The sequence below is a fragment of the Hylobates moloch genome, unplaced genomic scaffold (genome assembly GCF_009828535.3).
Source record: "Hylobates moloch isolate HMO894 unplaced genomic scaffold, HMol_V3 SCAFFOLD_7, whole genome shotgun sequence".
In the NCBI taxonomy this organism is placed as follows: Eukaryota; Metazoa; Chordata; class Mammalia; order Primates; family Hylobatidae; genus Hylobates; species Hylobates moloch.
In genome coordinates this window covers 368,825-384,584 of record NW_026652282.1, presented here as the reverse complement: position 1 = coordinate 384,584, position 15,760 = coordinate 368,825, and the positions used below count along the sequence as shown (strand labels likewise).

At 41.6% G+C, this 15,760-nt stretch overlaps 1 non-coding gene across 1 annotated transcript; it reads left to right on the top strand.

The window, feature by feature from the left end:
- Positions 1 to 2,494: 2,494 nt before the first annotated feature.
- Positions 2,495 to 2,599, top strand: LOC116812304 (U6 spliceosomal RNA). Its single transcript, XR_004370617.1, has one exon. It is a non-coding gene; the product is annotated as a U6 spliceosomal RNA (small nuclear RNA).
- Positions 2,600 to 15,760: the final 13,161 nt, after the last annotated feature.

Genomic DNA, 15,760 nt, shown 5'->3' with positions numbered 1-15,760 from the left:
GCTTTAAAAGAAGAAAGATCAAAATAGTATATTAAGTAGTCTCAGAATACTTCTCGTACATATAAAAAATACTCAGTGAGTTATTATAAAATAAATCAAAAACAGACAGACTGAATCTTCCTTAGATTATATATGCTTTTAACTTCTAGGAGAATGAAGAATGCAAGCTAGAAGATTAATGAAAGAAGATCAATTACCCCCAAACAAAAATGTTTAAAAATCTCAATTATAATTCAGATTGGCCCTTTCTAGCAAAAGTCAAAATGTGATATGCAAAGATATAATGTAATGCCTTCAGTCTTCACACAAGCCTTGACTATGTACATGGTTAGTGCTTGACTATGTACATGGTTAGTGCTCATTGTTTGAAAATCCAATGAGACTGTAATATCTGGGAAACCACCATAGATTATGCAGCAAAGGCATTTTACTGTATCAAATTCAAGTGGTCAGAGGCATTTGAACCAGAGCAACTCCATCTTGAATACGGGCTGGGTAAAATCAGGCTGAGACCTACTGGGCTGCATTCCCAGGAGGTTAGGCATTCTAAGACACAGGATGAGATAGGAGGTCGGCACAAGATACAGGTCATAAAGGCCTTGCTGATAAAACAGCATGCGGTAAAGAAGCCAGCCAAATCCCACCAAAACCAAGATGGTAACAAGAGTGACCTCTGGTTGTCTCCACTGCTCACTATATGCTAATTATAATACATTAAAATGCTGAAAGGCACTCTCGCGAGCGCCGTAACAGTTTACAGAGGCCATGACGATGTCAAGATATTACTCTATATGGTCTAAAAGGGGAGGAACCCTGAGTTCCCGGAATTGCCCACCCCTTTCCCAGAAAACTCATGAATAATCCACCCCTTGTTCAGCATAAAATCAAGAAATAATGATAAAAATGGACAACCAGTAGCCTTTGGGGCTGCTCTGCCTGTGGAGTAGCCATTCTTTTATTTCTTTACTTTTGTAATCAACTTGTTTTCACTTTATGGACTCACCTCCAATTCTTTCTTGCACGAGATCCAAGAACCCTCTCTTGGGGTCTGAATCGGGTCCCCCTTCCTGGTAACAAAGTTACAAACAAAGGAAATCCTATCTAAAACAGATACAGTCATGCACTGCCACAGAACGTATGGCCAATGATGGACAGCATATAAAACGATGGTCCCACAGGATGATAATGGAGCTGAAAAATTCCTGTTGCCTAGTGATTTGTGTTACAATTGCGTACTGTATTCAGTATAGGAACATGCTGTACAGGTTTGTAGCATAGGATCAACAGGCTACACCATACAGCCTAGGTGTGTAGTAGGCTAGACCATCTAGGTTTGTGTAAGTGCACTCTAGGATGTTTGCACAACAACACTGCCCAGTGATGCATTTCTCAGAATGTATCCCCATCATTCAGCAGCAAGTGACTGTAAGTCTATTTCACTGTGTGTAACTTCCCCTACTGTAAGGGAACTCCCCTCAGAAACCCAAGCTCGCCTTGGTTCAGATCCACAATGCAGCAATTTAGGAAGAGTATGCTTCCCTGAGGAGGCACTTTAGCTCAAACCAGCCACCACTTGCTCACTGGCTTTCTACTACCTTCTCATCAGTTTTAGCCCCACAGAATCAATAGTGAGCTTCTCTTCCACGTTGGAATTAATTATAAATATAGGAGTGGGAGTTTCCACATTTGCATGAGGTAATCTATTTGTTAGTTAAGGACCCATATCCATTATCTATTGCTGGGTAACAAACACTCCCAACACTTAGTAGCTAAAGACAAGCACCATTTTATTTGTGCATCACTCTTGGGTCACAAATTTCAGGCTGAGCTCAGCTGGATGGTTCTTCTGTGGGTCTCCCTTAAGGTCCCTTATGTGGTCCCAGTCCTTTGACAGTTTGACTGAAAATGGATGGTGTAAGCTGGGAGCCTATTCACATGGCTGGCCATTGGTGCTGACTGTCAGCTGAATCTTTCTCATGGTGACTCATCTCAAAAAGGCTACCCTGACTTCTTCATATGGGGTGGCCTCAGTACTCTAGGCTGACAGACAAGACTGCCCAACAGACGTGTTCATGAATGTACCTTAGACCATCCAGTCTCATCGAGCTGCCAGATAATGGAAGCTGCAAGAAAGACCCCAGGCAAGACCAACAGAAGAACTGCCCAGCTGAACCCAGTCCAAGTTATTGATTCACAGACATATGAGCAAATACAATGTTTGTGATATTGACGCACTAAACTTGTAGTTGATTTTATACCAAAAAAATAGGTAACAGATCCTGAAATTCATATCTGAAGTGGGTGGAGGGTTGCTCTCATACAAAAGCTTAAAACATGCTTCATTGGCTTTGAAACTGAGTGGTGAATGAAGGTTGGGAAAATAGTAAGGTAACTGCTACCAAAGGCTAGAAAAAAAATGGTAACCAGTGGTATGTTGTGTTGGAAGAGCAAAACTGTAGCCTGCAGTGACTTGGAAGATAAAAATGTACCTAATGTGCTTGCTTTGGCAGCACATATACTAAAATTGGAATGATACAGATAAGATTAGCAAGGCCCATACAAGGATGACAGGTAAATTCATGAAGCACTCATTATTTAAAACACACACACACACACACACACACACACAACACACACGTAAAATAACGTCAAAAAAGAAAAGAAAAGAAATGTACCTAATAAACTCAGACTTAGAGGAAGTAGGTTTTTGTTGTGGTTGAACATTCGCACTATTGACATTTGGGGCCAGAAAATTATTTGTCATGGAAGCTGCCATGTGCACTGCAGCATTCTCAGCATCATTCTGGGCCTCTGCTTGGTAGATCTCAGAAGTACCCATTGAGTACAGCCTGAATTTTTGTCCCATATAACGGTGAGTATATAACATAGATTTTTTTTAACCCACTGCATTTTGGGATTCTTTGTTATGTGCCAATAGCTGACTGACACAGCCTCTTATAACAGAAACAGAGAATTTGCTCATGCAGGTTTCTTTTCTTGCTTCAATGGTTCATTCTGTAAATATTTGCAGGGCATTCCTTGAGCCAAATAATATCTGACATTTGGGGATAAATATGTATGAAGTGATAGACCCTGACCTGCTGAGGCTCCTTTGGAAGCACTGAGGTTAGAACAGCATCTTAGCCAGTAAGAAGTTTTCTTCTGGGGAAGGGAGAGGGGGCAGGGACTTCTAGGCAGAGAATGCAATATTCCTTCATTTGCCATTTATGCAACAACTAATTGTAGAGCTGCCAGTATGTGCCAAGTTCTGGAGATGGGGAAGAGGATAAGACAGACAAGAGTCATGCTTTCATGGTGGTTACAAGAAGTCAACAAGATAATGAATGACATAATTTTATATCCCTATAAGAGGAAATACACAGCAGGCTGTGCATGCACGTGACTATAGTCCCAGCTACTCAGGGAGACTGAGACTGGAGGATTAGTTGAGCCTGGGAAGTCGAGGCTGCAATGAGCTGTGATTGTGCCACTGCACTGCAGCCTGGGCAATTATGGAGGCTGAAAACTGATCTGCTATCTACAACTGGAGACCCAGGAGAGCCGGTGGTGTAGATTCCAGTGTAAATTTCAGTTGGAGTCTCAAATATATTAATATTTTGTATTTTGTTAATATAACGGAGATTTTATTTTTAATACAAGACTAGTCAGACCGTGTCAAAGGAAGAGAGTCCACATGGCAGAAGGGAAGTCATCAGGGAGCAATTTAACAGCTGCCTGCACACTATTTTCCTTTCTGTGCTCATGAGTTTGGAGAATACGTCTATGGTTAAGGAATTAGATCATCTCTAATCTTAACCTATGGTATTGACTATAAACAGGATCCCTGTAAGCTTTGGTTATTTGAACGTTAATTTCTGCAGTGGAAGCAAATTTTAAAAGTGGAAGCTCAAATTGCAGCTCTCATCTGGGCACCACGTGTCTAGAACGACCGTTCTGAAAATGGGTTACGTCATGTGTGGCTTAGGCTGGCGTTTCAGCAGCTTTGAGGGTTGGCCCATTAGCCAGGTGCATGCAGGGCCACAGTACGTGGGAGAAATAAGGCAGGAAGGAGCATTACAAGGTGGCATGCCTCGTACCTGGCTAGGAGGTATATGAACCACACACAGAGGGAGCTGGGGGGAGAGTTTTCTCTAGAAAATCCTTCTTTCAAGAAGGCAATGTTTGGGGTAGACGGTCTGGAAGTCCGTGTTAATTGGTCTTTCACTCATCTCCTCTATAGCATATGTCTCTGGGACTGTGAATTGATCAATCAATGCAGTCAGTATCAGCAGTATGTAAGATTTCCTTCACGAAATCTCATGGAGGAAGACCCATGCATGCCCAGCATTAGAGAATGGATTTTATTTGCACACAAACGCATAGAGAACAAATAGTGTGAGGACATCCGTGTGGAAAAGGAAGCAAGGTAGGGGGCCGGCGCATAGAAAGACAAGCCACTTAGTGTGGGTGTTTTGAAGGGCCGGGTACAGAAATCGTAAGTCATGCACATAGGCAGGGGCGCATGTTTGAGGACTTTACCACAAAAGCAGGAAGCATGCACTTGATTTGTCGAAAACCAGAAGCCATTGATCAAAGAGTATTGATCGAAGCCTTAACAGGACCACGTGAACTCCCAAAAGATGACCCAGTGTTTCCCCTGCTATATTTAAATATATCTAAACGTATACATACATTATGTATAAATATTATATTTATAATTATATCTATAAACAGACAATTATAAATATATATTTATAATTATATATTTATATACATTTATAATTAGACATCTATCTATATATTTATATATAATTTATAAATTTATATAATATATGATTTATTACATATATACTTTATTTGTATAAATAAAATATCTATAAAGCTGTATAAACCTTATAAAAATTATATAAACTTTACACAACTTTATAAAAACATATATTATTTATACTATATAGTTATATAGTATATGTAATTTCTATATAATATATAATTTTATATTTATAAAATTTATAAATTTATATATATATTTTTTGAGACAGGGTCTCACTCGCCTAGGCTGCAGTGCAATGGCACAATCACAGCTTACTGCAGCCTCAACCTCTGGGGGCTCAATTGATTCTCCAACCTCAGCCTCCCCAGCAGCTGGGACCACAGACACTCACCATCATGCCCAGCTAATTTTTATATTTTTTGCAGAGACATGGTTTCACCATGTTGCCCAGTCAGGTCTCAAACTGCTAAATATATTTTAAAGTATTAATTCTACACTGGATCTTAAGATATTGTAGACAGGTTTTTGCTTCCTTTAAGTTTGTTTTGTGTTTTGACCTCTATTGGATCAGCCATGATCCTTGAGACATCTTTGGAAGGTGGTTAGAAGTCCAAGCTCCTAATAAGAAACTGTGACACTGCAAAGTCTCAAAAGCATTTTAGGATTTATGCACTTATTCCTGGACAGAATTAGGAAAAACATGGCTTGGCCTGAGGTTTTTCCCTAGTCCTATTGTTCTATAAACCTATGCAAACATATTCAGTTCTATAACTTGGGAGGCCAACCAAATTTCAGAAGAGGTACCTGTAACTCGCACCGTGCTGATTTTAGCAAACACTGCTCACAGGCCTTGTGGGAGGCTTGACTGTGTGTTTGCTACATTGCCTTCCAGTTCTGTGGGTTTATGAGCAGGTGCAACCTCAGCTAAGAATGCAGGCTGCTTGCGTTGTGTCAATGTCGTATGTTTTGAACGGTAAAGTGTATGTTCTTTGTGAACTGAGGACACATACCAACGTGCTGCAGTTCTTATTTCCATTTGCTTTAAGGAAATGATCCTCGTATGTTAATATGTCGAACATGGAAGTTGAGGTATTTAGCACATCCTATATCAAAACTGTTCTAAAACTGAGAGAAAATGCTAAAGGGAAAAATTGTATTCCAAACAACTCCCCTTCTTGTACCTCTATAAACCTATTTACTTTTTTTTTTTTTTAATTTTTCTGGAGACAGGGTCTCACTCTTGTCACCCAGGCTACAGTACAGTGGCACGATCATAGCTCATTGCAGCCTTGACCACCTGGGCTCAAGCAATTCTCCTGCCTCAGTCTCCCAAGTAGCTGGGACCACTGGCACGTCTCACCATGCCTAGCTAATTTAAAAAATTTTTATTTTTGGTAGAGATGGGGCCTTACTATATTGCCCAGGCTCGTCTAGAACCCCTGGGCTCAAACCATCTTCCCACCTTGGCTCCCCAAAATGTTGGCATTACAGGCATGAGCCATGGTGCTGAGCCATATCTCCATAAACCTTATTCTACATAGTGGTATCTTTGAAACCCACACCTTACATATTTGCTTGTGTTCATTGCATTTATTAATCATTTCACAGGCACCAAAGGAACTTCCTATAGGTTAGAGGAGCAAAAGCCCAATTAACTTGGGCTTCAAGACAGTCTCTCCTAAATGTTCCCTTCTTGAGAGAAAGAAGAATGTGCTGTGCTTGAGAATGCATGAACGCATTCCATCCCTAAAACCAGCATTATTGGTCATAGATGACTCCAGTACACATAGCCTTTTGAAATGTTTTTGTGGATTTCATTTTTTATATTGGTAATATCTGGCAATGCATGCTTCTTTCTGCAAATGAGAATCCTCATTTTCAGATTTTCCAGGGTAGGGAATTCATTCAAGTTTTTTGTGCAATTGGGAGCCTCCTGCAACATCGATGAAAGACGTGTGCAGGCTTCACGCCCTGGCGTTGCAACTGATAGGGAAACAGATGGTGCTGCGAAAGCCGTTCTTGGGAAAAAATCGCTGGAAACAACACAAAAGCCAAGGCGGGGAAATATTTGAAAGCGGCCTCTCGGATATGGGGGCTTTCTGTTTCAATACGGCCTTTGCCCTTCCTGAGATTAGTTTATAATAAAGTCAGATGGATGTCCTTGTCTGAACAAACCACACCTAGGATCTGCAAGCCGCTGACCATCACCCATTGGTTGGAGAGGGACAGATGTAGGAGACAGCTGTTTGCGGTTAAAGGCATTAACCACATTTATATGTTGTGTAATCATTTTCTCAGGGATCCAGCCCTCGAGCTCTTTTTCCCAAGGTCTTCATCTCGGTGTCCTGGCCCACAGAGGTCACTGCATTGGACACGCCAAATTACATCTATATTGCATCAATTTGGAGAAAAGAACACTCTTGCAAAATTTTTTGTTGTTTTATTTTTCTCTTTAGCAAGTTGCATTTGTTGAAGTAATTTCCCCTTTTGTTTTCATTGTCATTAGCAACTTTTTAGCCAGAAGGATCTCATCAAAACTTGTCATATTTTCTTTTGAGCGTAAGGGTGTAATGGGATATTTTCCCATTCCTCTTGTCTGTTATTTACTGTTCAAGAAAATTACCTTTTCTCTGGGAACAAAAGAGGAGTGGCACAGTGTGAGCCAGAGGGTTGGACAACGACAGGATTATATAGGGCTTTGTGAGACTTGGAAAAGTGTTGGTACTTTATTGTTATTCTTATTATTCTCTTATTCTAAGTGCAAAAAGAAGAGACTGTAGAGAGCAATTAATGATTTCAAAGGCTTTGATGGGTTATAAACGGAGAATAGTTTGGAGGAAGTTTATAATGAGAGGAACAGGGGGTTCTTCCAGTAGAGCCAGGAAGCTGAGGATGGAGGCTTAAACTAAAATGGCCACAGTGGAAAGAAACAAAAATGAATTCATGCGACTTTTAAGGCAGAAAAGCTAGAACAAGATGTTTCATCAGTCTGCTGTTTATTTGCACCATGGAATTTTTTAAATTCTGTTATTTATTTCTTTTAGGGTTGAACGTTTTATAAAAACTATGAGAGATTTAATAAGAACTATTGGAAAGGCTGGGCGCAGTGGTTCATGCCCGTAATCCCAGCACTTTCGGAGGCTGAGGCGGGTGGATCACCTGAGCTCAGGAGTTCACGACCAGCCTGGCCAACATGGTGAAGCCCCGTCTCTACTAAAAATACAAAAATTAGCTGGGCACAGTGGCATGTGCCTGTAATCCCAGCTACTCGGGAGGCTGAGGCAGGAGAATCGCTTGAACCCGGGAAGCGGAGGTTGTGGTGAGCCGAGATTGCGCCACTGCACTCTAGCCTGGGCGACAGAGCGAGACTCTGTCTCAAAAAAAAAAAAAGAATTATTGGATAAGCAGATAGCACTAAGAAAGGTTGGTGCTACTTCTAGAGCAAATAAAATTTGTCTCATTCTGGAAATAAAATGTCTTTTCCAAATTAAATTAAGAGACAAATGTTTAGGGAGTTCTACTGTATTTTGGGCACAGAATAAAAATAAGAATAAAATTTCCATATATAAATATAAATAAACAAATATAAAAATATAAACAAACTTCTAGGTAGGATGGTAGCAGGAGACTGGGCATATAAACCCACGGATCTCCAAGGAAAATCCATATCATTAGGCAGAATACCACAGTATTACCCAAACTTCACAGAATTTATCCCATTCAGAATTTGGCAGAAGGAAAATGAAGGGCTATGGAGAAGTAATCTGCAAACCACTTTCCCCCAACCCTAAAGAGCAGTAAACCAGTGCTATGGTCTGAAAGTTTGTGTTACCCCTAAATTCAGATGTTGAAATCCTAATTCCCAAGGAGATGGTGTTATGAGGTGGGGCCTTTGGGAGGTGATGAGATTCTGAGGGTGGAGCCTCATGAATGGGATGAGTATCCTTAGAAAAGGGACCCCAGAAAGCTCCCTCGTCCTTTCCACCATGGAAGGACACAACAAAAAGACACCATCTCTGAAGCAGAGAACCTTGATCAGATACCAAATCTTCTGGCACCTTAATCTTGAACTTTCAGCCTCCAGAAGTGTGAGCAATAAATTTCGATTGTTTATACATTTTCCAGTCTAAGGAAATTTATAATTGCAGCCCAAATGGACCAAGAAAGCCAGAGGGAAAAAAATGAGAGTAGAAAAGAGACATAAAATGGATCCTCATTAATGCCCAAGGAGTTGCAATGAAGGATTGATCATGGGGTGAACACTCACACAACCAGAAAACTAGAAAAAGAACAATGGGTGCGCTCGCTCACGCCTGTAATCGCAACACTTTGGTAGGGTAAGGAGGGCAGTTCACTTGAGGTCAGGAGTTTGAGACCAGCCTGGCCAAAATGGTGAAACCCCATCTCTACTAAAATCACAAAAATTAGCCGGGCTCAGTAGCACGTGCCTGTAATCCCAGCTACTCTGGAGGATGAGATAAGAGAATTGCTTGAACCAGGGAGGCAGAGGCTGCAGTAAGCCGAGACTGCACCATTGCACTCCAGCCTGGGTGATAGAGTGAGACTCCACCTCAAAAAAAAAGAAAGAAAGAAGAAAGAAAAGAAAGAAAAAGAAAGAAAGAAAGAAAGAAAGAAAGAAAGAAAGAAAGAAAGAAAAGAAAAGAAAAGAAAAGAAAAGAAAAGAAAAGAAGAGAAAAGAAAAGAAAGAGGAAGAAAAAGAACAATGGTTTCTGAGTGATGTCCACTAAACCTCCTTTTTAACAAATCCTGTCAACAGAGAAAAATTACTTCTCATCCAAAGAGGGATGAGGACTCCTGGAGGAGAGATGATTGCTATTTCTGAAACAGGTTTATTGCAAAAGCATGCAAAATATAGTAAAATTATGGTGAATTGCATAGACATGAAAACCTGCCTTGATGTAGGTAAAGTTTCTTAGGAAGTGGCAAATGTCAGATTACATCCTACGGAATATCAAGACTGAGAAATGGAAGAAAACTCAGGAAGTTCAAAACTCAAGAGACCAGTTTAATGTAACGAAAATGATAATACATTTGTTGTTGTTTCATTTTGTCTTAATGTGGAGAAGAGATTCAGCAAGACTATATAAAAGAAATCATTCAAGAAGACAAGCGTATTCAACCAAAAAAAATAGTAGAAGAAAACTTTTTTTGAATCGATGGAAGACCTAAGTCAACAGATGAAAGCAGCCCGATGAATTTGAAGACATGACAAATAATGCATTTTGAACCTTAATGCCCATGATAAAAGTAATCATGATAGAAAGGCAATATTTTCAATTCTAAAATAGTGGGCTAATATGTAAGGTCATGTTGATAAGCTCTGGATGGTGAATGGGAGTGGCTGAGGATTTGCACACTCAAATGTCTAGCCAGCGAGTTAATGACTGAGGCAGTGTGGGCTAAGGAGATGCAGGTGTAAATGCTAGGACCCAGAATTACATGCTGAATCACACTGAATCAACTCTAACTGAAAGTGCTTACTCCAGGATGTCAGCCAGAGATGGCAAGATTTTTTTGTAAGGGAAATCACCCAATACAACAGTTTTATAATTCACAAATTCTTATTACATTTTGAAGAATGCAGCATCTCAAAGACCACGTATATAGGCTGGCAAGCCCTGTTTTGCCCACAACTACTGGGTAATGACCTCAGCTCTGCACATCTGCTTTCTCCAAGCCACACACATGTAAAAAATGCTCAGCTTCCTTCCCCAGCGATACCCACTCCCCTGAACCTTACCTCTTTTCTCCTGTTTTTGAGGGTTGTACCATATCTTTATGTATGTACCATGATTTCACTCTTCTGCTGGCTTGTTGGCTTTCTCCATTCTCTGTCTGCCACCTAAATTTGTAAGATTAGGACCAGCAGAGACAGAGGAGGGAAGGTGATATGGTTAGGCTTTGTGTCCCCACCCAAATCTCATCTTGAATTGTAATCCCCATAATTCCCACATGTCAAGGGAGAGACCAGGTGGAGGTAACTGGATTGTGGGGATGGTTTCTGCCATGCTGTTCTTATGATAACGAGTGAGTTCTCATGAGATCTGATGGTTTTATAAGGGGCTCTTCCCCCTTTGCTCAGCACTTCTCCTTCCTGCTGCCTTGTAAAGAAGGTACCTGCTTCCCCTTCCTCCATGATTGTAAGTTTCCTGAATCCTCCTCAGCCACGTGGAACTGTGAGTCAATTAAACCTCTTTCCTTTATAAATTACCCAGTCTTGGGCAGTTCTTTATAGCAGTATGAAAACAGACTAACACAAAAGGGAAGAAAGATAAACCTAAGATGTGTATCCCAGTGTGTATGTTAGGAAAATGCATTGGAAGGGAGCAGAATTGCTTTGCCTGACAGAGCAAAGGAATTTGGGGGTTGTTGCCTAGCAGCAGTCCTTGAAAGGGGAGAAGGTAAATGGGAAAGAACCTCAACTAGACCAGGACGGCAACAGCACCCCAGGTCTTAAAGATAAAGGAGCATGGAGCGATTCTCCTTGATAGGGATGGTGAAGGGAGTTTTACAATCAGCAAGGTCTGGTGTTCAGTGTTGTGATGTCTATGGTGCTCTCACTGTGTTACTAGCAAGAATGTAATGTCTACAGGTTTAACAAAGAAGGGACAAAGAGAAACAAGGGGAATGATGAAGGCAGGGCTCTGAACGCAGATAATATGAAGCAGGAAGGAAGGACGTAATGGTTGCACCAAGAGCCAGAATTTGGAGAGAACGTGTCTTGGAGAATATAAGTGCCACTGCTGCCAATATCCACTTCCAGATAGCCTTGGAAATATTGGGAAGGTGACAAAAAAGTTCCTGTTGCAATGGGATGACTTCAGCTCTTTTATTTGGGTAGAAAAGGGAAACGTGACCTCAAGTGACTGAAGAGCTCTAAGCACTCAGGCAACACTTCCCAATGCCAATCTGATGAAATCCCCTCTTGGAATTCTGCAGATGGTTCAAAATAAAATCCCAAGTTTTTTGTAAGGCACCCAAGACTCTACTCGTCAGTCTCCTCTCTTTATATTGTCTTGATGTCCCTTGATTGGTCATCCTCAAAAGGAGAGATTCCGTCTCCATCACCCACAGAGGATAGGGAGCAATGTCTGGAGAGAGTTTTGGCTGTCACATTGGGGGTGCTAGTGGCATCTGGTGGGTAGAGCCCAGGGATGCTGCTCAACATCCTACAATGCACAGGACAAAGGATTATCCAGCTGTAATGGTGGTAGCACCAAAGTGGATAAGCCTTGAAGTAGATCCGGTATGTTGTTTCTAACCTCCAACCAATGATAGACTCTTCTTTTCTTCCCCATCCCTTTCTGTTCACCTGGCTAAATCCTAATTATTCATACTTTTTTTGGTGGTCATTCTAATTTGAATGTCAGTACCAAGAACTGAGATGACTGTGCTTCTTATTCACAATCACCACCACTTATGGTGAGATCCGTCCTTTGTTAATCTGTTTCTTCCCCATTCCCCCCAGATCTCCACTCCTGACAACTCACAGTCCCTCCATGAAATCTGTTTGACACATGGCCCTTAACTATGCCTGTGGTTTATAAAATGCATGGTGTTGCCTTGTGAGTGTATGTTTTTCATTTATAGAAATGGTATTGTGCTATAAATAGCATTCCGGTTATTAATATCACTCACTCAACAAAAATGTTTGCAAGACTCAATGATGTTGCTGAATATGCAACAATTTTACTGCTTATCAATTCATGGTAAGCATCTGACGCATTTTATGAGCTTGTGGAGTGATGCCTGCCTGAGTTGACCTTCATATTCTAACGCCACGTGGAATATCCGGAAAGTGTCCTTTCACACACCTCTGTTATAATTTCTCTAGGATGTGCTTCCCAGAAGCAAAGGGGAAGAATGAAATGGAACACAGGGAAGGAGGAGGATCCAAAGTAAGAATGCAAAGGCTGGTGGGTGCAGTGGCTCACGCCCGTAATCCCAGCACTTTGGGAGGCCGAGGTGGGTGGATCACTTGAGGCCAGGAGTTCAAGGCCATCCTAGGCAACATGGTGAAACCCCGTCTCTACTAAAAATACAAAAGTTAGCTGGGCACAGTGGCATGTGTCTGTAGTCCCAGCTACTCTGGAGGCTGAGGCAGGAGAATTGCTTGAGCCAGGAAGGAAGTTGCAGTGAGCCAAGATCTTGCCACTGCACTCCAGCCTGGGCAACGAAGCAAGACCCTGTCTCAAAAAAATAAAATAAAATAAATAAAAAAGTAAGGGCTGAGTCATGTGCAGGTAGGACCTCCTGGGAAGCTTATTGATTGCTGCCATCAATTATATTGTTTTCTTCCAAGTTTGGCACCTGTCTTTTTTTTTTAAAGCCTTCCTTGCACCTCAGCCCTGTCCCATCTGCTCTATTAGGTGATGCTTGTTAGTTGTAGCACCTACCCTTCCAACCCAGGAAGAGGGAGTCAGGTGACTTTAGCTTCTCCATCGTTTCTTCCTACAAGTTCCCCTCAATCCTCAAATACTGTCCATAAAAATCGTGTGCTCCCATGAAAGTCCAGAGATCCCCTCTTTTCTCCAATGTGACATGTTCTGTCTCCTGCAATCAAACACTCAACAATTTATACCGAAGTTATCTCACTCTCCACCACCCAAGTGCACACAAGGGCTGGCCCAGATTCATTTCTTTTCATTCCCAGGTGGCTCTGTTAGTGTTGAGTTTCTTGAACTCAAGTTTTGCTAGATCACAGCGGATATACTCTCACACAGACAACAGCCTTTCATACTATTTTGTATTGTAGAACTATGCAAAAAGAAAGAGAGAGGGGGAGATGGGGGAGAGAGTAGGAGAGATTGCAGGGAGGGAGGGAGTGAAGAAAGGAAGGGAGGGAGGAAGGCAGGAAGGCGAAAGAAAGAAAGAAAGAAAGAAAGAAGAAAGAAAGAAAGAGAGAGAGGAAGGAAGGAAGGGGAAACAGGAAGGAAAGGAGAGAAAAAGAAAGAAAAAAATAGGAAGAAAGAAAAAAACAGAGAAAGGAAAAGAAAGAGAAAGAGAAAAGAGAGAAAGGAACAAATGAAGAAAGGAAAGAATGGTGAGAGAAGGACAGGAGTGAGAGAGGAAGGAAGAAAGGAAAAATGGAGGAAGGAAAAAATTTTTAAAAATAAATAATATAGGCATTATATATCTACCTATGACCTGGAAGCCCCCACTTTGAGTTGTTCCACCTTTCCCAACCAAACCAATGAACACCTTACATGCACTGATGGATTTAACTCCTAAAATAGGAGTGAAATATGACTGCTTAGTTTTTCAAATTCATTCAATTCATTATGGCATGCTTTCTCTCTCTTACACTAAATAATTTTTTTTAAGTTAGAGATACAATTAATATCTTCTTCCAGCAATAGAGGCTTTGGCAGTATATAGTTTAGGCACAGTCTCAGCCATAATGACATCATCTAAGTTCAGAAAGAGAACAGAAAGAAAAAGAGCCACTGCGGAAGACAGAGTGCACTAAGTTAGGGCAGGGTCAACCCTGCCACACCTGCAAACCACAGCCTCTCCTCTGTGGGACTCACTGCTTCCTCCCCTCCGTCTCTCTAGGGCATGAATCGCGTCTCTAACACACGACTCTGTCTCTACTGCCCCACATCAGGGGTCCCCAAGCCCTAGGCCACACATGGGTACCAGTCCCTGGCCTGTTAGAAACTGGGCTGCATAACAGAAGGTGACCGCAGGTGAGCAAGCAAAGCTTCACCTGTATTTACAGCCACTCCCCACCGCTCACAGTACCGCCTGAGCACCACCTCCTGACATGGGATTTCAGTGTGTACATTCCTACAAAAAACAAAACCAGGTGATCACTGGCTGGAAAGTGTTGATGTGAATACGGAGCCTACCCCTGAGTCCAAAGTGTTGATGTCCCAAACCCAGAAAGGGAAATCCTCTCAGTGGTTCGTTCCCCACTAGTAAACGCAAGAGCAACTGCTGCCTTCTGTGCATCCTGATTCTGGCAGTTCTTTTTTCTTTTCTTTTTTTTTGAGATGGAGTCTCACTCTGTCACCCAGGCTGGAGTGCAGTGGCGTGATCTCAGCTCACTGCAGCCTCTGCCTGCTGGGTTCAAGCAATTCTCCTGCCTCAGCCTCCCGAGTAGCTGGGACCATAGGCACCCATCACCACGCCCAGCTAATTTTTTGTATTTTTAGTAGAGACGGGGTTTCACCATGCTGGCCAGGCTGGTCTCGAACTCCTGACCTCGTGATCCACCCGCCTTGGCCTCCCAAAGTACTGGGATTACAGGCGTGAGCCACCGCGCCCGGCTCTTTTTTCTTTCCCTTTTTTCTCAGAATCTGAATTCGGGGAAGATTTTAATGGTTCTCAGTTCCATCATCAGCATTGTCATGGAACCCTGGAATCGTCTCACAGACATGTGTCTCCTTTCCTTCTTTTTATTCTCCAAGGTGGGAAGAGATGTATTATCTCTTGCTTTCTCCACTATCTCTTGGTTTCTCCCTTTTCTTGAATCTCAATAAAAATGTGGTTGTCCTGAAAAGTCTCATGGATGTGCACATTTTTATTGGTTGTGATTGTTAATCTACACGCACATGCTGCACGCATTTTCTGTGTAACGCAGGAATCAGTACTGATTGCACGCCCACTGTGTTTGCAGATACTACACTAAGTGATCGTTTCAAGGGGAAAAAAAACAATTTAAAACTAACATGTTTTATTCTGTTGGCCATACTTAATGTAAATTCAGACTTTTGCTTTCTAGGCAATTGTTTTCCCATAACAAAATGTCATGAAAATTAAAAGCCATAGACTTTTTTTTTTAATCCAAAACACTTTCCTTTGCCCAGAGAAATAAACTCCACCTGTATAAATATTAGTTGGGCAGGAAAGAACTGTTTACTTATTATTATAAAGCCTGAAAGGTACCGAGAAGGGAATCTTCCGTTTATTTTTTAAGGCAAAATAATATTTAAATCTGCTGCAACGGCAGGATGAGATGTGAGA